Genomic DNA, 20,144 nt, shown 5'->3' with positions numbered 1-20,144 from the left:
AGTCCATATCCAAGAGTGTCGGCTGTAGTGAAATGGTCAGTGCTGGTTTAAAGCCGATTAAATAATCAAATTGCCACCCTCCCTTTCTAATATGAGGTACAAAAATGCAACTGAAAGTAGAAATTGAAGAATAAACTTTCTTCAAAACCAGAATTTATTAAAATGATGAATTGGGAGGTTACAGTGGTTTTGTGGTTAATGATACAGACTGACAACCTGGGTGCCCCAGGTTCGAATCCAGTTCAATCCACAAAAATCACTTTTCACTTAGGATGTTGGCAACCTTTATGTGGTCCCTCCTGTAAGTACCTGGCGTCTTTTTAGAAAGAATTTTGAAAAATATCAGAGAAACCAATGCCAACAAAAGAATTTTAAGACTCATACGATAGGAAGATGAACAGTAAATTTTCGTTGTGTCACTACAATCGACAAGTGAAATCTTATTATTAGCATTATTATTATCAACCAAAAATGCTAGAAAATTTGTCTCTGTGTTTTAACTGCTTTATCATCAAAAAATGAAAAAACTGGTAAAGAAACAAATCTATAACATTATTATTAGTGATGGGACGATTCTAATATCCCTCCCTCCCCGATTCCAATAAAATTACTGATTCCATACAAAATTACAGATTCCAATTCTTTATAAATCTCTAAATATTTAACTATAAATTGGTTATCCCCCCCCCCCGATTACCGTAAAAAACACAGATCAAATGTGCATCTATTTTCTCAAACGTAAAACGCACACTTGTGGGGGGGGGGGGATGATCTATAGATTTTAGCTTTATTGGCCGTTTAAAATTAATAAATATTTATTATTTTATTACTAACAGCAGTGGAAGATTTTGTTTTAAACTCTTGATATATCTAAGGCTTTTGACAGGGTTATGGCACGATGGTCTTCTAAGGAAAATTAGATCATATGGCATTACTGGAAGAATACACAATGTAATCAAATCCTTCTTAAGTAAGAGAAAAATCCAAGTTGTCCTCCAAACAATATGATATAAATGCGGGAGTACCCCAGCGGTCTATCCTTGGACCTTTATTATTCCTGATATTCATAAATGACCTCCCTGATAAAATTGTTTCGGAGATGGATATATTTGCCGATGATACCACTTTCTATAACAGATATGAGGGGAAAACAAATGAACACATATCTAAGGAAATGGCAGAATCACTAGAGGATGACCTCCAATCTGTAGTGGAATGGAGAGAAAAATGGATGGTCACATTCAATGCTGCCAAGACTAAGCTTGTTTCCTTCAATACTACAAGAAACCTTTTCTACCATCAATAGTAATGGCCAAGAACACACTGCTTGAAAATACTTCCTTTAAACTCCTCGGCTTAACGTTTACAGGGAACATGGAATATATACATTGAGAGCATTGCCAAGGCTGCTGCAAAGAGGGTGGGCTCTCTCTACCGTGCCAGAGAATGACTTACGCCTAAAAGTATCCTGTACCTCTATAAGGCCACCATTCGCCCATGTATGGAGTACTGCTGTCACATTTGGGCTGGTGCATCTGCTGCTTGTCTCTCACTCCTGAACAGGGTTCAAAAGAGAGTTGTAACCTGATAGGTCCTGAACTGTCATGTAGGCTTCAGCTTCTGTCCCATCGACGAAATGTTGCATCCCTCTGCCTGTTCTACAAATACTTTAATGGTGAATGCTCTTACGAACTGCAAACACTTGTACCTCCTCGACGTGACTACCCCCGACAGACTTGACAAGCAGCTAAGTCCCACCCCTTTACAGTAGAGATCCCTAGGTGTAAGAAGGCCTTTTACTCCAATAGTTTCTTCCCCAGAACTGCGGGTCTGCTTTCCCAACTGTACTGATATGCAGAAGTTCAAGTGTAATGTGAACAAACATCTTTCTACTCATCTCCCTTCATAATGCCCTTGCAAATTTTGTCCCCGATAGTAGCCCCCTACTTCCAAGTGGCACTTGCCTTGTTTGGGGTGAAGATTGAATCAAAAAAAAATAAATAAAAATTAAAAAAAAAAAAATAAAAGAATAAAACAGAATTAAAGGGATCATTTTGGGCATTGGAAAATATGCACAAATTTTGCCAATTCCTTCCCCCCAAAATCCCAATTTTTTCCGATTCCATTTCAATTAATCATCCCAACACTAAAAAATGTTATCAAAGGCAAGATAACTCACTCTTCTACCTACTTGAATAATATTTTTGTGTTTTAATATATTTCAAAGCTTTCATATGTTTCGAAATCCAAGTAGTACAGAGTTGGTAAGTTATACCAACAACAAGACAGCTTCGGAGCTCCAAACTCGAAAAACAAACAAAATACTGATAAAAATCCACCCAATAAGTGTCACTGTTACATTCATCGGGTGAATTTCTTTCAGTATTTTGTTTTGTCTTTATGATTGAAGAGATTATCGAGACTTCCTAGTTGAACGTCTGATGTCGGCCATCTTATCGTCGTTCTGACTTACCTTTTCGGCACTACTTGTGTTTTAAATTCAATAGACACTTTAAAATATGTTAAACCACACAAAACTTATCCAGATAGATGGAAGAGTAACTTATCTTGCCTTTGGTAACATTTGTTTGTTCTTTTGACCACCGTTTCGTTTTTGTTGTCTATACTGCAAAATCCTTAAAATGTTTTCTATTGAATTTCTGATAATAGATAAAAGAAAACATACTTTGCATAATGAAAATAGAAAGTGGACCTTGGCTTCATGTCTGGCAGCCTTGTAATTCTCGTTTCCCTTATTTTCATCCTTTAGTTTTCATGTTCCATGAGTAAAGATTCTAACAAAAGGGAGAAGAATTGCTGTTTTCTGGGTTGGAATCTATGTGCCAAACATTTGTTGTATGCTAGTTTTTGTTATTTTGAAATGGTATTTTTATTTTTATTAAGTTCTTTAGATTAGGTGGCTTCATGTTTTGTCTAAAGCGATTTCTATAACAACAAGCCAAGCATGCGGGGTCCCCCTCCACGAGTGAAAAGTTTACTTTCATCATGACTAATGTTTGTGCAAAACTTTTAAAAATTCCAAGGTGTGGTTATTGAGAAAAGTGCAAACAAATGAACGTATAAACAATTTCAGGGCAATTTTACTACTATAATGCCGCCTAGTGGGGCAACCAGAGTTACCCCAGAAAATCTGTTCTGGCAAAAATTTACTTTCACCATGACTAATGTTTGTGCAAAATTTCAAAAAAAAAAAAAAAAATCCAAGGCGTGGTTATTGAAAAAAGTACAAGCAAATGAACAAGAATGAATTACTAGGTCCAATCCCTCCTTTGTTGACCAAAGGAAACAAAATTTGCTTATCGATGCGGCTCAATAAATTCTTCATTATTTGAGATAGGAGTTGCGTTCCTTGTATTTCCTCATTTTATAACTAATCTATATATCTATAAAAGTGTGTGTGTGTGCGGACACTTCTCAACCTATATACTCAACAAATTTTTGATCCACAGATTTGAAATTTGGTATATAGGGTATCCAGACATGTGGAAAACTTTTTAATAGGTTTTCATCTGGAAGAAACGGTTGCTAAGGGGGTCAAAATTGAAAAATTGGTACATGAGGATAGTCGAATTTTTATCCGTTAGTTAAACAATTTCACAACTGCACATATGCTGAAACAATCGTTAACTTTCGTTTGTATGAGGACTCCACTGTTTTTTTTTTTCTAGCTACTAATTCTGTATATGTACACATTTCAAGCATTTCAAACTGTTTATGTAAAATAATTGAATGCTAAAACAACACAACATTGCTTCATAGCAATTTTCTTTTGTGTGCCCTGGCGAATAACTTCCTCTCCATTGTTCTGCTGATAAATCCCTTTTCTCTTGTTATATTTCTTCCTTTTCTTTTGTTATTTCCTAACACTTAAGAGGGGGGGGGCGTCGATAATAACACAACAGAATCTCAGCGAGCTTCATATCGATTTTCTACCAAGTTTCATTCAACGCAAAATAAATTTTAAATAATATTAATGCAATACTTTTCTATAAAGATAAACGAGTCCTCTAGGTTGTCAGTATCATAAAATGTAAACAAATGAATAATTTCATTTGAAAACGATATAATTTCTTCCAATCTTAGTAGCAAGTTCGTTAGCTCAAATAGTAGAGCGTAAGACTCAAGTGGTCATGATTGGTAATGACGTTTAGCAACACTGAAGAGTTTCAAAAGTCGTCTGTGGATGACTATAAAGTTAGGTATATATATATATACTATATTATATATATATATATATATATATATATAATATAATATAAAGCTGAATGTCTGTGTGTGTATGTGTGTCTGGTCACGAATAGGCTCCTATATGGTTGACTATTTTAAAAAAACTGATTACATATAATGATAGATATATCGAGACACAGGAATAGGTATGTTTGATCTGGCAGAACGGCGGTTCATTAAAATTGTGGGGTCTGCGTTCGCGCCTGGTCCACAAAGTATGGAAATAAAAAATTTAAAAATTAAAAAAAAAAAACGTTTACAAGTGTTTTTTATATAGATGTACATAAGAATACTTTGATAAGTATGTTTTAACTTAAATAGGGATGGTATAATAAAATTGTGGGGTCCGCATTCACGCCTGGCCTCCATAGAATGGAAATAGGCACAAACTTTAATAAAGACTTTTCATATCTATCTGCGTAAGTATACTTTGATAATTATGTTTCAGTTTGAAGAAATATGGTATAATAAAATTATGGGGTGTTCGTTCGCACCTGACCTCCATAGAATGGAAATATGTCACAAAGTTTAACAAGGTTTTTTAATATAGATCCACAGAATATTGTGATAAGTGTTTCAGTGTGAACAGGTATGGTATAATAAATTATGGGGTTTATCTATTTTATTTTATTTTTCATCATATTTTGCTTTGGTTTTGATACCCCCAAATTCAAAGCAATCTCTTTACAACCCTTCCTTTTCATAACCTATCATACTTTCATAAATCAGAGTCCATTTTGTGTAGGCTGTTTTTGAACCCAGTCAACGCCGGGTACCTTTGCTAGTATATATATATATATATATGAAATATTTTCACTTTTATAGATATATAGATATATATGAAATATAAACGACCATAAATTTTACTGTGTAGAGTAGATCGCTCCAACCCACCAACGATCAGTTTTCTAATTTGATCCAGCAATTCCTAGCACCGATTTTGGAAATGGTATCAAACACTTGTGCACTCGTTTAATACTTACTAATAGTATAAAAAATTTATACATCCCCAAGCAACACTAATTAAATCCCTACATCATTTGAAACATCCTTTAAAAAAAAAAAAAAAAAAAGATATGATACTTCATTGATGAAGATGAGGTTACAAATAGAAGTCAGCAAACAGCAGCTACTCTCCACCTCTTCACAACTCCATGGGACGGGGAGAGAGGGTGCTGCTACTTGGGGAGTAAAGGGAGGTTTTCAGAGTCAGGGATTTTCAGTACGTAGATTGCTGCCGATCACAATGCAAGGTTATTCGAGTGAGTCAACACAATCTGGCGAAATAATTAAAGCATGGAGCATCCTCCCCCAAGAAAGAAAAGTTAGGGTATTTTCTTATCCCCCTCCCCCCCCCTTTTTTTTCTTTCCTGTTCTCAGCTTACAAAGTATCTTCAAAGATTCGATGCTGCAGTTGAGACTCCTAGTCCTCCCCCGCCCCACCCAATAAAAATTAAAAAAAAAAAAAACAGGGGGAGGTAATGCAAATACTTTTAGAGGTGAAATCTAACAGCAACAAATACTCCCCCACCCCCCGACTGTTCATTCCAAATGCTGTTCTCATCTCGAGTGTTATTTTTCACAACGTTTCGGTAGATGTAAACTCCAACCATCTTCAGGTGTATTTTGTTCAGGCGTAGCTTGTCGAATTCTGGTATCTGTACGGAATTTTGAAAAGAACTATTTATTTAATCCCCAGGGGTAACATGTTTTCATTCTATCAGCCAGAAGTCTTAAGTAATTTGCAATTTTATTTTAAGTGTTGTTCACACTAAGGATTGAACCTTCAACCTCAAGTAGTGTAACTTTTACAACTAAATTTTACCAAATACTTTATTCACTACATTATGCAGGGCTCTGCGGATAAATTTATCTTTAGTTGACCTTTGACAACTAAATATTTTCATTTACTAGCCAAATAGAAAAGTTACTAGCCAAACCCACATGATTTTTAGAATATGACATCTTAGTTCTGTGATGATTATGCACATCATAAAGATTTTTCTGTGTTTTTTTAATAAGTGTAATTCTAAATATACAACAAATTTAATGTTGATACTTGAAGGTATAAACATAATTACTTCAGATATTTTTACAGCCTTTGTTAAAAAAAAAGAGTATATTGTTCTATTAAACTTTTATTGTTTAAATAATTTAACTTTGTTCCTTTCATAAAAAATAAAAGTTGAAAAGATATTTTTCATTCAGTAGTGAGCTTTCAAAGAGTGTCGCTGAAAGAAATACAATTGCCAAAAGATAAGCATTTCATTATTTCTAGTCGCGACTTTGAAAAATCACTTGCAAATGCGACTGTTTCACTCGCAATGTAGAGCCCTGTGTCCTTGCATTCAAGATGAGAACAGTAGTCCAAAGAATCTAAATAATACGAATAGTCATCTAAAAAATTTAGAAACAGCTGGTCATTGCATTAATCATTTTCAATCCTCTCATAATATTCTTCGCCATTAAACCGGCAATCCATTCATTTTATTAACCTTTAAACTCAAGTGACTTTTAGTCTTGATAAGAGGTGACTCATCGATATACTATTAAATATTTATGATGCTTTGAAGGTTGATTGTATGGAAATAGAAACGTGATTGCTTGACAAGAAAAAAAGAAAAAGGAAAAGAAAAAGGAAAAAAAAGAAAAAAAACAGGAAAGGAAAAAAGAAGAGAAAAAAGAAAAAAAAAGAAAAAAAAAGAAAAAAGAAAGGAAAAAAGAGAAGAAAAGAAAAAAGAGAAAAGAAAAAAGAGAAAAGAAAAAAGAGAAAAGAAAAAAGAGAAAAGAGAAAAGAGAAAAGAAAAAAGAGAAAAGAAAGAGAAAAGAAAAAAGAGAAAAGAAAAAAGAGAAAAGAAAAAAGAGAAAAAGAGAAAAGAAAAAAGAAAGAGAAAAGAAAAAGAGAAAAGAAAAAAGAGAAAAGAAAAAAGAGAAAAGAAAAAGAAAAAAGAAAAAGAAAAAAGAGAAAAGAAAGAGAAAAGAAAAAGAAAAGAAAAAAGAAAGAAAAAAACGAAAAATAGAAAGATAGAAAAAAACGAAAGATAGAAAAAAAAAGAAAAAGAAAAAATAGAAATAGTCTCTCACCCTAAGACAGGGTCCATACTCCCGACAAGCAGCAAAATCTCACCCCTTCACTGTTAAGGTTCCTAGATGCTGGAAAGCCTTTTTACTAATAGTTTCTTACCTCAGACTGCTAGACTTTGGAATTCCTTCTGTTACTGGCTTCCTTAATCACACTAAACTACAGAAGTTTGAATGTAACGTAAAAAAACATCTTGCTACTTAACTCCTAGAGTTAGACACCAGGGTCGTTTTTTAACGTGGAGAAAAGGAACAAAAATTAAAAATTAACTCAGTCGACACTGACAGAACAAGAAATTGAAGTGCAGCATCTGAAGAACAGGTACTACACGGTGACCTCAGCCCAATAGTTTCCTCCTATTTTACATGATCCGAAACAGTAGCCCCCCCCCCATGTTCCAAGTGGCAATATGCCTTGTGTGGAGTAAAAATATTTTTTTTTAATTTCCAAATTATCAGTTGACTGAATATTGGAATACTTTAAAATAAGGAGTTAAAGTTGGGAGTATTTTATTACTCCTAGAAGACAGAGTCATATCTCATATCTTCCAAATCTGCAACCCCGATAAAAATCAATAAAAAAAAAGTCAAGTCTTTTGGTCTTTTAATGTATCAAAAACTCTGACCTAATTTATACAAATTAATACACCTAGGCTGTAATGTGGCCGTAACACTAACGATGTCGTTACATTTCAACTACTCAGATCCACACCCAGCCTGGTACCATCACAAGAACAAACAAACAAACAAACAAAGGACATAAAAAATATGACTCAGCATTTTCTTTTTTTTAGGTGAATACAAAAAGCATTTATTCCAGTAATTTCCGACAGCGCACTTCACTGTGTTTCAAAATATCACTCACACATCGAACATGTCTGCCAAGATGCCCTTTCACGCATGTCCTTTGCCTTTCTGCTTTTTCAGCCACGCGACACATTTTCTCTCAATACACCCGAGTAAAAACATGTGCAATTGCTCCCTTTGCTCGACCATGTGATACCCTTATTTTTGCCTTTTTTTTTTCTCCTCCTTCCCATGACATCAGCACATGCACACTTGCTTAATTTGCATATGTGCTAAGATGGCTGCTGTTAATATTTTCACTAGTCAGCTATCATAGGCTGCTGCTGATTTTCTCATGTGCGCCCATATGTGCTCTGTTACAATAAGAGAACACCACTTTGTTACAAGACTACTTATCTCACCCCCCCCCCAAAAAAATGCCACCCAACGTAATCCTTGATAAAATTCACAATCTTTTCTGCAGACCAATCATAAATGCCTTCAATAAGCTTCCAGACTTTTTGTATAGGCATTTAAAATTACTGTAGAGTCGTGAAAGTTCAGTATGTTGTTGCTATACATCTTACATGAGATAACTGACCAGTTTTTATGATTCAAGGTTCAAATGAACAGTTACAGCAGGAACTGAAATACACTCTACTAAAGACTGATTGTCACAGCTAGTGAATTTCAATAATGAAATCTGGACGTGAAGACATTTTAGAAGAACGTTATGCAATAAAATTCTGTTTTAAACTTGGAAAAAAAAAATGATAGAAACATATGCAATGCTTCAGACTGCAATTTGGGCCATCTTGCATGAATTGAGCATCAGTTTTTGAGTGGCATAAGAGATTCAAGGAAGGCAGGGAGTCTGAAGGATGATGAGAGGTAGGGTGGAGGGGGAGTCAGAACGCTATAATTGATTGGCCAAATAAAGAATTTCATGAATAAGGACCGTCATGTGTCTATAGAGACACTAAGTGCACAGTTTGATGTCAGTGTGGGAACTGTACACACGATTATTTGTGAGGAACTGAAGAAGCAAGAGATTTGTATGAAGTTTGTCCCAAAAGTGCTTTTTCAGACTATTTGACCAAGATCGGCACCAAGACAGTAACTCACCCTCCCTATAGTCCAAACCTTGCTCCCTGTGGTTTTTGGTTATTCCCTAAGCTCAAGGAAAACCTTAGAGGCTGTCGTTATGAGACAATTGAAGAGATGAAAGAGGCTGTGATGATGGTAATTGACACGTTCACACAAGAAAGAGGACTTCCAGGAGACCTTCAAAAAGTTGTTGGAATGGTACAAAAAGTGCATTGCAGCCGGAGGAGATTACTTCAAAGGGGGCTAGAGTTTCATGTGTGTACTATCAATAAAAGTGCCCGTATGAAATATTCTCAAAACTTATTGAAGGAAACATGTAATTTTGTTTAAATTCAATTTATGGCTGACTTAGCCACAAAGTTCCAGTTATAAATGTTCAACAGTTTTTGTTTTAGTGCTGTTCAGTGATAAACACACCTGGATACAACCTGCAAATTTTACATTTGAACAGCAAGTAGAAGGGTAAATTGCAACAGTTCAATCTTTTAAAAAGCAAATGATTGAATCACAAGGTTGACCAACTCCTTGAAATCGTGACATAATGACTAATTATTACCACAAGAGAATGAATCGTTTCTTTAGAAAGTAAAAAACAAATACTGGAAAAAAAAAAAAAAAAAAAATCTGATATAAAAAGAAAAAAATAATTGAAATCGATATCAAAATTGTAATTCCACCCAATTTTTAATTTTAATTTCTGTTGCTTTTAGAGATTCCTCACCAAAATGTGATTTGGAAATTTTAGATTTTTTTTCTATGTAGCACAAGTGTTTTATTAATTGAAACTCCGTTTTCTCAATCTTAGTAAACAGTAAAAAAAAAAGTTAAAAGATGATGCAATAACACAGGGTAAAAAAAAAAAAAAAAAATTAAAAAAAAACAAACAGGAAGTAATGATTTAACCCATCTATAATATAAATCTCACCTGTCTGTTTAAATGTATGTATGTATGAATTTTCACGAGATCATTTGAAGTTTGACCCTTTGGACGACAAATATCGAAAAATTGGCCAAAAGCATTAATTCCTTCACCCTCAACTGGGCAGTTTTCTACAGGGAGGATCGATTTTTTCGCTAACATTTTTTGCAAGTCATTCAACCCTCACATTCACGACGTTGCTTAAAAGGTGTTATTTCAACTGCCCGTGACATCACAATCACGGTAGGCACATCGGTAAGACATTTTTTTTTTCGCCTCTTTTTCCTCTGGCGTGTTACGGGTTTGAACCTGCTTACTACTCCTCTTTTTTTTTCTTTGACTCAGCCAACACCCTTACACACACCTCCACTTACTTTTCCGCCTTCGCGTCACAGGTTCAAGCCTGCCTGCCTGCCTACAACTTTTTTTTTCTTTTTTTTTTTGCTCAACACACACCTCCAAACATCCAAGCAACGCCGGGAACCCAGGCTAGTTAACATTATGTTTTTAAATTTTTGAGATGTAGATTGGTTATTTCTATCATTTAAATTCTTCGGAACTACTGTTTCGAGATTACATTCCAGTTAACATAATCTCCGACCTTCTTCAGATATCTTCTTAAGCTTGAGAATCTTTATGTCAAACTAGGGAATCTGCAGGGCATTTCAAATGGAACTATCTGCAAGGATCCATGGCACAGTGGTTAGAGTACTTAGAAAATTCAGTTGTAAAACTGGCATTCTTCTGAAGGTGTGAGTGACCGAAAAATACAATTGTGAATTATTTAGGACCTCTATCGAGTCATGGCTGACAGAACGAGAGCATGCTAACCCCGAGAATTAAATAAAGGGTTCCGTTAGAAATTCTGTGCAGATTGTTGAGTTCAATACAAAGATTCCCAAGCTTGGTAAGATATATCTGGAGAAGGTTGGAGGTTACATCGACTGAAACGTTGTGAAAATGACACTAAAGATGAGAATAATAGTACAAAGAATCCAAATAGGAATAAAAACTCATTGAGGTCCAGATTATCTAAATTTTCTACAATTGAGTTGAAACTTTCTGCAATGACTAAAAATGGGTTTAAATATACAAATTGAAAGGAAAAATATTTTATTTAAAAAAACAAAATATCTTCTATAAATGGAGCATTGGGTACATGCAATATATTTTAGAAATCAAGAGGCTATACATTCAAGATAAAATTTACACATTATGGTAAGGAGTAAAATAGTTCACACAAGGAGTTATATTGTACTTTTCGAAATAAGTTAGTGGTTTACTATTGCAAAACTCATTTAAGCTCAGACATCATCAAACAAAATTTTAGCAGATTTCACAAGAATTTCTCAGAAGGTTCTAACAATTCTCAGAGAGAAGTTTACGAATATAGATGAATTTTATCCTTTCTTCAGAGTAATTATGCAGTAACCCATACTATTTTATAATAGCTTATAGATTGAAAGAAAAAAGAAATTACTAGGTGTCTCATTTATAGGAAGCTAACGAGTTAATGAAAAAAGATTCAATAAAAACAAACCAAAAACTATATATATATATATATATATATATATATATATATATATATATATATATATATATATATATATAAATTGTGTGTATATACATTTATGAGTGCATGTAAAAATACAAAGTATGGAATCCACAATAAACAAAAGACTCCATTTTTCGGCTTAAATTAACAAATTATTGCTTTAGTGCTCATCGAAATTGGAATTACTGATATAATTAAACAAATGCTTAATTTTCAAGAATCTGGGGCTGAATTTCGATAAATGAGATTGTATGCAAAAAAAAAAAAAAATGTGTATAGGTGATAAAAATGATTTTATATATGTATTTTTTAATATGAGCATTTGAAATATGTAAATATACTAGAAGAATCAAGATTTGTTTACAAAATGGTGTCTATATTTGCACATTTCAACCATTTTTTCCCTAGATTACATGTGTAATGCTAAATAGATTTCAACTCAAAATAGTTCCTTCTATAATATTTATTAAAAAAAAAAAATATATAAAAATAAAACTATTTTTATTGCCTATACACAATTTTTTTAATCGTATTTAGACATATCTATTTACCTAAATTTCTTAATTTGGCCACCATTTTGATGATAACTCTGGCAAAATTCTAAGTAGTTGAATTCTTTTTCGAATTATCATTTGATTCCGTACATAATGAGAAGTTCATTTTATTTTTTTTCCAAAAATCAGGGGTCTAGGACTGAATTTTTTTCATTTGCATATATTCAGTGCTTTGACTATAATGCGGACAAGAATTGTCTGAGAGGTTAGATACGCATATTCTAGTAAGTATTAATTCAATTCTCCATAAAAAAATAAAAAAATTATAAGCATTGATCTGTGAGTGTCTAGACATGTCCAAATACTTTATTCTGTTGGTGTTTTTTTTTTTTTTTTTTTTTTTTTTTTTACATAGGAGTCACCACTTATCAAGGCCGGGAGGCCACTCGAGGATAAAGGTTATTGTGTGTATAGTAATCAATGAGATAATATCGTAATAATCGTTAGTAATGGAAATTTGGTAAATTGGATTACTTAAGGAGGCGGTTCATCAAGAATTTGTTTATGTTGGACTTGAAGACCACCAAGTTGTAGTCAGCTGGGAAAAAAGCAAACGGAACTGAGTTCCAGTTCTAAGAAAGAAACTTTGTTCATGGAATCTACATTTTGACTTAGACACAGTTAAAGAGTGGGGAAAATTATTGACAGTGGCTTCAGCTAGATAGGTGTTTTTCATGAAAGATTGGCGAGGGGGGGGGGACCAGAGATTGGAGCTCAGATGAACACTTGCCATGGAAATAACGATAAAACAAAGACAGGCTCGCAATGCCCCTTCTGTGGGAAATTTTTTATTTTGGTACCTATATAAACTTATGTCTAGCACATCTAACATATCATGCCGCATTCAGTAAGGATAGGATACAACATTAATAACTTGTTTAAAATATTACAGCATGTCTTTTTTAAATAACCAACAAAACATAAAAAAAGGGATGAAAAAACAAACATACAACAAACAAATATTGCCAAAGGCAAGCTAAGTTACTCTTCTACCTACCTAGATAAGATTTTTGTTTTCAACAACCTTGTTACTTTTGTTTTACTTATTTTGTCTTTGAATCTTTACATCCCACGAGCAATGTTTCTGACAAAGGGGAAAGAAGGAATCAATCCATATAGCACTTATTGTTGGCTAGTTGAAGTAGTAAGACTTCAAATAGCTTCAGGCTTTGTCTGGAGCAATTTCCATTAAAAAAAAAAAAAAGGAAAAAAAAAAAAGAAAATTGTATTATTCATACGACCATCAGTGTTCAAGAATTAACTCTACACAGAATACAAATCTCATCAGTTGGTGCCCGGATGAAAGTCTCGTTAATTTGGTCCTTGTCGAAGTGTCTCGGTAAGGTTGGCCACATTTGGAATAAAAAATTGTCAAGATTTTCACCACAATGTCCCTATTTATTTGCCTCCCTATGAGGGCAGAGTTAAACACAAGGTAGGTTTTTAATGTGGGGAAAATTCAGCTCCCCAGAAAAAGAGGCAAACTGGATTGGGACAAAAATAAAAATATTGTCAGTCTAAAAGATTTTTCTCCTTCACTGAATGAGGACAGAAATGATGATGTCTCGATTGCTATGCTCATCTGAACATCAGTCTCTCAGATTGATTAGCTTGTGAGTATGAACACCATCTTGCAGTTCCTAACAATCTTAAATATGACTGCAGTATCACTTGTAGAAGTGGAAGCGGTTATCAAAAGACTGAAGAATAAAGTGTAGCATCTGTTCTGATACTTTGTAATTTATAGACATTGATGGTGGACTTTATAATTTGGATGATGCATAACTGATGACATGTAGTGTCAGAACAGTTCCGGCACTTTGCGTTTTGCCACAACACAATGTCAGTCAGGCAGACACCTTGATAATTTTTGGTATTCGATTTTATCCCCCCCCCCCGCCCCACTTTTTTTTTTTTTTTTTTTTTTTTTGAAGGAAATCACTACTTATCAAGCCTGAAGGTAACTCGACGAAAAGGAATAATAAGTGTCGGGGTGTCAATGAAACACGGTAATGTAGGTGGTGAAAATACTAAGAATACAATTGTGAATTACTAAGACTTCTACCCGATCATGGCTGACAGAACGAGAGTATGCTACCCCCGCGGATCAAATAAAGGGTTCCGTTCAAAATTCCGTGCAGATTCTCAGAGTTCGACAAAATACACCCAAAGACGATCAGAGGTTTAATCTGTCGAAACGTTGTGAAAATAATATTCAAGATAAGAACAGTAATCCGAATAATCTAGATAATACGAAGATCAACCGTTTTTCTCTATTTTTTGGTTTTGAACAGTTCCTTCATTGTACCTGCTCTTATATAAGCCAGCAATGAAGTTTCATCTGTCCAAGTTTTCTGAGGGTTTTTTTTTTTTTTTTTAATTTTCTTTCTTTGAAATTGTAATGCTGGGTATGGAACAGCCAAACCAACTGCCAACATTACCCTTCTTTTTATTAAAAGCAACCGAGAGCTCTTTTTAGTATCCTCGCTGTTCCCTTTTTTGCCTGCATGTGTTATGCAATGATTAGTGCTACCACTGTAGAGGCCCTGTCGGTGGGGCATTAGAATATGCTGACTGCTCCCCTGCAGAGGGTAAAAGTCCCTCAATGGGGGTCCTGGATATGACCTTAAACTATATCCAGTGGTGAGGCCCCAGCTTGTGGGCTTTGGGGAGTGTGGAGCCACCCTTTAATTACCATTGCTCCCAGGTCCACTCTGACCTGGAGTCGTAGTACCTGTTAGGGTCCCAACTATGGGTTAAATAGAAACCGACGTGAAAACAACAAAAATATTCTATTAAAAAAATTTTTCTTCAAAATCACCGGATTCGGCATTAAATAACCCGAAAAGGGTTGATATTCCGTAAAACAAAAAACAACCAACCAACCACTGTAGATATTTAGTATAAGAGAACATTCTAGATTCAATTAACTGTCAGTTGTAACCTCTCCTTCGTGTGTGTGTGTGTGTGCGTGTGCGTGTGTGTGTGTGTGCATGCGTGTGATTGAATGCCATTATGCAAATTTAAATCGGTTATGCATTGACCAAGTTAATGAAGATAGATTCATTTATTTCTGGCTGAAATTTTTTTTAACCACCTGAGCAAAGGGCAAAATTATTTATATTTTTAAAACTGCGCTGAAAATAAACTTATAATTATCAACGGATCTGAAGTGTATACAGCTGAAATGGGAAAAAGGACTGTCAATTCAAACTAGGTTATTTATTCACGCATTCTTAACGGACTGTTTTCAAATAATAAACTTGCAATCGGTATCTAATTAGAAAACGGTGTCACAGTTTGTCAAAGAGTTGATAAAAAATAACACCATCTTCTATTCTGATATTGCTTCTCGCCCATCTTCCTTGCATCAATTGAAATATGCAGCTGATCTTGAAGTTGACCAGCGTTCAGTTATGCATTGCAGTAAGGAATGGCTTGTTTCGTTCGACTCAGTTCCTATCTTTCAATTGCCTTTTGTGTCCCTTTTCCCTTTGAGATTGGTTGGTTGTTTTTGTTTTACGGCATATCAACCCTTTTCGGGTTATTTAATGCCGAATCCAAAGATTTTGAAGAAAATTTTGTTTAATAGAATATTTTTGTTGTTTTCACATCGGTTTCTATTTAACCCATAGTTGGAACCTTAACAGGTACTACCACTCCGGGTCAGAGTGGACCTGGGAGCAATGGTAATTAAAGGGTGGCTCCACACTCCCCAAAGCCCACAAGCTGGGGCCTCACCACTGGATATAGTTTAAGGTCACATCCAGGACCCCCATTGAGGGACTTTTACCCTCTGCAGGGGAGCAGTCGGCGTATTCTAATGCCCCACCGACAGGGCCGCTCTCTATGAGAAACAGAATCTTAAAGTTTCTTGGTCTTTCTTTCTCATCAAATCTTATTAGAGCCATTGCTCTTTTTGCTTCTCGTAAAATCGGCTCTCTCTATCGCTCGACATTTTTCTCACGCATGAAGCTATTCTTTATCTCTGCAAATCTACTATCCAGAACATATATGAAATATTGTTGTCATATTCGGGCTGGTAAACCTGCGTCCCATTTGAAGGTTCTTGATAAATTGTAGAAACATGTCTGTAATTTGATTCGCTTCACTCTTTCTCATTGCAACCTCTCAAAGAAAGCAATGTTGCTAACCTCAATCATTTTTTATAAATACTAAAATGAAATACAATTATGGCACGTGTTCTTCAGATCTATCCTGGCTTCCTTTATTCCAGCTCGCTTTTCTAGTGGTCTTCATTTATTTGCAGTTTCGATACATTGTAATATATTGCTTTTTATTCTAGTAGCTTCTTTCCAAGAACTGCAAGCTTGTGGAACTCTTTTCCTGCTCACTGTTTTTCTTCTAATTACAGCCTTTGTCATTTTCAAAACTAAGATCAATTGGCATCTCCTGTCTTTGTGATAATCATCTTTCATTTTCATTATCTCTTTATATCAAGTGGTTTCACGCCTTGCCTAGAGCGACTTCCATTTAAAAAAAAAAAAAAAAAAAATGTATAAACCAATAATAAAACTAATCACATTTAACAAAAATATCCAAGCAGACAAAGAAAAAAGGGGGAGGGGGGAAGGCTATCTCCGGTTAGACTAAATTGTGCACTGACACGAGAATGCTCATGTCAGTTTTCTAAGCTTTACTACTTCCGTGCTGGCTACAAATTGGAAACATGTTCTGTCTGTGATACCTTCACTAGAAGAACGCCTTGCAGGACTAACAGATTCTTTCTATTTGATTTGGGACAAGTGTTTCCTTCGCCTAGATGAATTGCCTTCACCACATCTGAGGAGCTCTATCCCCTGTGTGGTAACCCTCTGGAATACCAGAGAGAGGCTAACAGGTGCTACACCTTGCTCAAGGGTGACTACGATTTTTTGTATTATTTGAACTATAATTTTTAATCTTTAATGTTATTTTCACAATGTTTTGACTTATGTAACCGCTTTCTTCAGGTGTATATTGTCAAATGCAGAAATATTGAACTTTAGAATTTTATTATCTTTTTATTTCATGATGATGGATAAACATTTTGTGCACAACTTCCAACTTTTCATGTCCATTGCCATTTCACTTGTGCTGTCTGTCAGGATCAGATCATCATCAACCCATCACCTCTCTATCTTAAGCGGTCTATGACGTGGCTTTGGGCCATCAACGTTAATGTGGAGTCTACAAAATTTAAAAATTAAACTCTTTAATCCATGGAGGTAACTTGCTTTCGTTTCAGTGATTAAATTCAACTTCTTCAAATTTGACAACTGCTTTCAAATACTTGCCACTCCAACGCCCAAATCCAACACTTGCCACTCCAACGTTCAAATCCAATACTTCCTACTCCAAAGTCCAACTCAAAACTGAATGAGTCTCTGAAAAATCTGTTCTGTTTTTTTTTTTATTTATCTCAGAATCATCTTATTTGCATATCACGTGACAAGAGCATAGGTATATAAAAAGAATCAGCCGCCATTTTTTTCTTCGTTCTTTTTGTCTACATCAGACTCTACAAGCTGCACAAAAACAGGTTTGTAATAATTTTTAATCAGTTTCATCAGCTGTAACTTATATGTAATTTAAATACTGAAACAGATAAAAACTAGAAAAAAAAAAAAAACCCTTAAAAAATAAATTTGGATTATTCAAACAACTCTTCTCATTTACAGTGTTGCCCCAACATTTTCTCAAATGTAACCTTTGACCTTGTTCAGGTGCATATTTTCGAACTCCATAATCTTTCTATCGAACTTGGGAATCTGCACAGAATTTTGAATAGAACCCTTTATTTAATCTACTAGTATTAGGTAAAATTCAGTTCCAAGTGGAAATATTCTGGTTCTTGATTCAATTCTCAGCAAGGGTGATACTAAGAATACAATTACGAATTACTTAAGATTTATATCCGATCATGGCTGACGAAACGAGGTATGCTACCCCCCCCCCGCCAGTTTAATAAAGAGTTCCGTTCGAAATTCCAGATTCTCACATTTTACAGAGAGATTCCTCGAGTTCGACAAGATACACATGAAGAAGATCGGATGTTTACATCGGCTGAAATGTCATAAAAAATAAAATGTCATAAAAAATAGAATGTCATAAAAATAAAATATTACAAAAATAAAATATTACAAAAATAAAATATTACAAAAATAAAATATTACAAAAATAAAATATTACAAAAATAACGTTCAAGATGAGAACAGTAGCCTGAATAATCTAAATAATATGAATTATTAATCCTCAACTAAAAAATTCAGAAACATAGAAAAAAATTAACATGAAAAAAAAAATATGACACCAAATCGGTTAAGCATCATCTTTTTTCAGCTAACTTTGAAGTTGGTTTTTAAGAAGTCGGCTTTCAAAAAGTGCAGACTCCCGACACCCAATTTCAGAGGTGGGTAACCGGACTCCTTAGAGATGATTCAAGCATGACGCATACACCTGGAAAGATTTACGACTTGTGGTACAAAAGCAGGTCAATTTGAACTTTGATGGCATTACATTTCTAAGATTTACAACAATATGAAAAAATAAATACAATAATATGAAAACAAAAGAAAAAAATATGATTTTTTTTCTTCTTCTAACTCCAATCCAGATCGATCCTTAGCTTGGGAATGAAATTTAAAAAAAAAAAAAAAAAAAAAAATTTCTAATTTCACTGGAATGGCGTTGGAGCAAGAATTTTGTTCCTCGGATTTGCGTCTTTTGAAATCCAGCAACCGTCTCAGCTGACATATCCTCATCTGTTTATGTACAGGAACTTGGGAAGTGGGGGAGCGATGACATAGATAACAAGGTGGATTGACATGTACATGTTCTGAATTATCAGCCAGGATCCTGTTCTTTTCTTATAAAGTTTCTTTCCCTCCCCCCCCCCCCGCCTTTTCTCAATCATGTTATCTATATTATTAATACCACAGTACCTTTAACATATGTACGTATGTGTATCACGGCTTCCAGATTCTAAATTATTTGCTCGGGAGATTCTATTTATTAAGAAAGAGGATAGAAGCCGATAACATACAACGAACATTAATTACATTAGTATATAGATACGCTAATTTAATGTACATAGTATGCTATCACCTATCCCCCTTTTTATTAAATAGGATCTCCCGATCACTGAAGATGCAATGTAAAACAAAAAACTTTTTTTAAATAAAACAATTTTTTCTAAATATGTTGTTTTGGGCTGTACGTCAAACTAAAATATACGTTCTTGTCAACTGGCTAGGATCCAAGTGTAATATCTGTTCTGTCTAAAGATGGCATAATGATATTATAGGGTTTCCATTTACGCCAGGCATCCATACAATGGAAATATGTCACAGACTCCTAAAAGGATATTGGAGATAAATCGTAATAACCAGATATATTATATACATTATACAGATACATTATATATATTATATATATTATATATTAGATACATTATATATATTAGATACATTATATATATTATATATATTATATACATTATACAGATATATTAGATACATTATATTAACCAGATTACTTAGATAAATACTTTTACAGTTTTAACAAAAGGACTACAATAATATCACAGGGTCTCCATTCATGCTGAACATCCACAGAATACCCAGCAACAATATATTACATATGAAAGATGCCGCAATGGAATTTCCACCAGGGGCTCGCTAGTATATATTATTTTACAGAAAAAAAAAACAAAAATAAACAATATAAAGATATATACAGTGCTCTACGGACAAATTTATCCTTAGTTGACCTTTGACAACTAAATATTTTCATTTACTAGTCAAATAGAAAAGTTACTAGCCAAAGCCACATGATTTTTAGAATATGACATCTTCGTTCCATGATGAGCATGTACATCATAAAGATTTTTTTG

At 34.2% G+C, this 20,144-nt stretch overlaps 1 protein-coding gene across 1 annotated transcript in view; it reads right to left on the bottom strand.

Moving 5' to 3' along the window:
* Window positions 1–20,144, bottom strand: part of LOC145252548 (ras-related protein Rab-40C-like) — a 115,718-nt gene that overhangs the window by 47,852 nt on the left and 47,722 nt on the right. The gene's annotated exons all lie outside the window — the stretch shown is intronic.

The sequence above is a fragment of the Euprymna scolopes genome, chromosome 29, assembly GCF_053919585.1.
Source record: "Euprymna scolopes isolate OS-2025 chromosome 29, ASM5391958v1, whole genome shotgun sequence".
NCBI lineage: Eukaryota > Metazoa > Mollusca > Cephalopoda > Sepiida > Sepiolidae > Euprymna > Euprymna scolopes.
The sequence above is the reverse complement of the archived record's forward strand: the minus strand, read 5'-3'. Positions and strand labels throughout refer to the sequence as shown.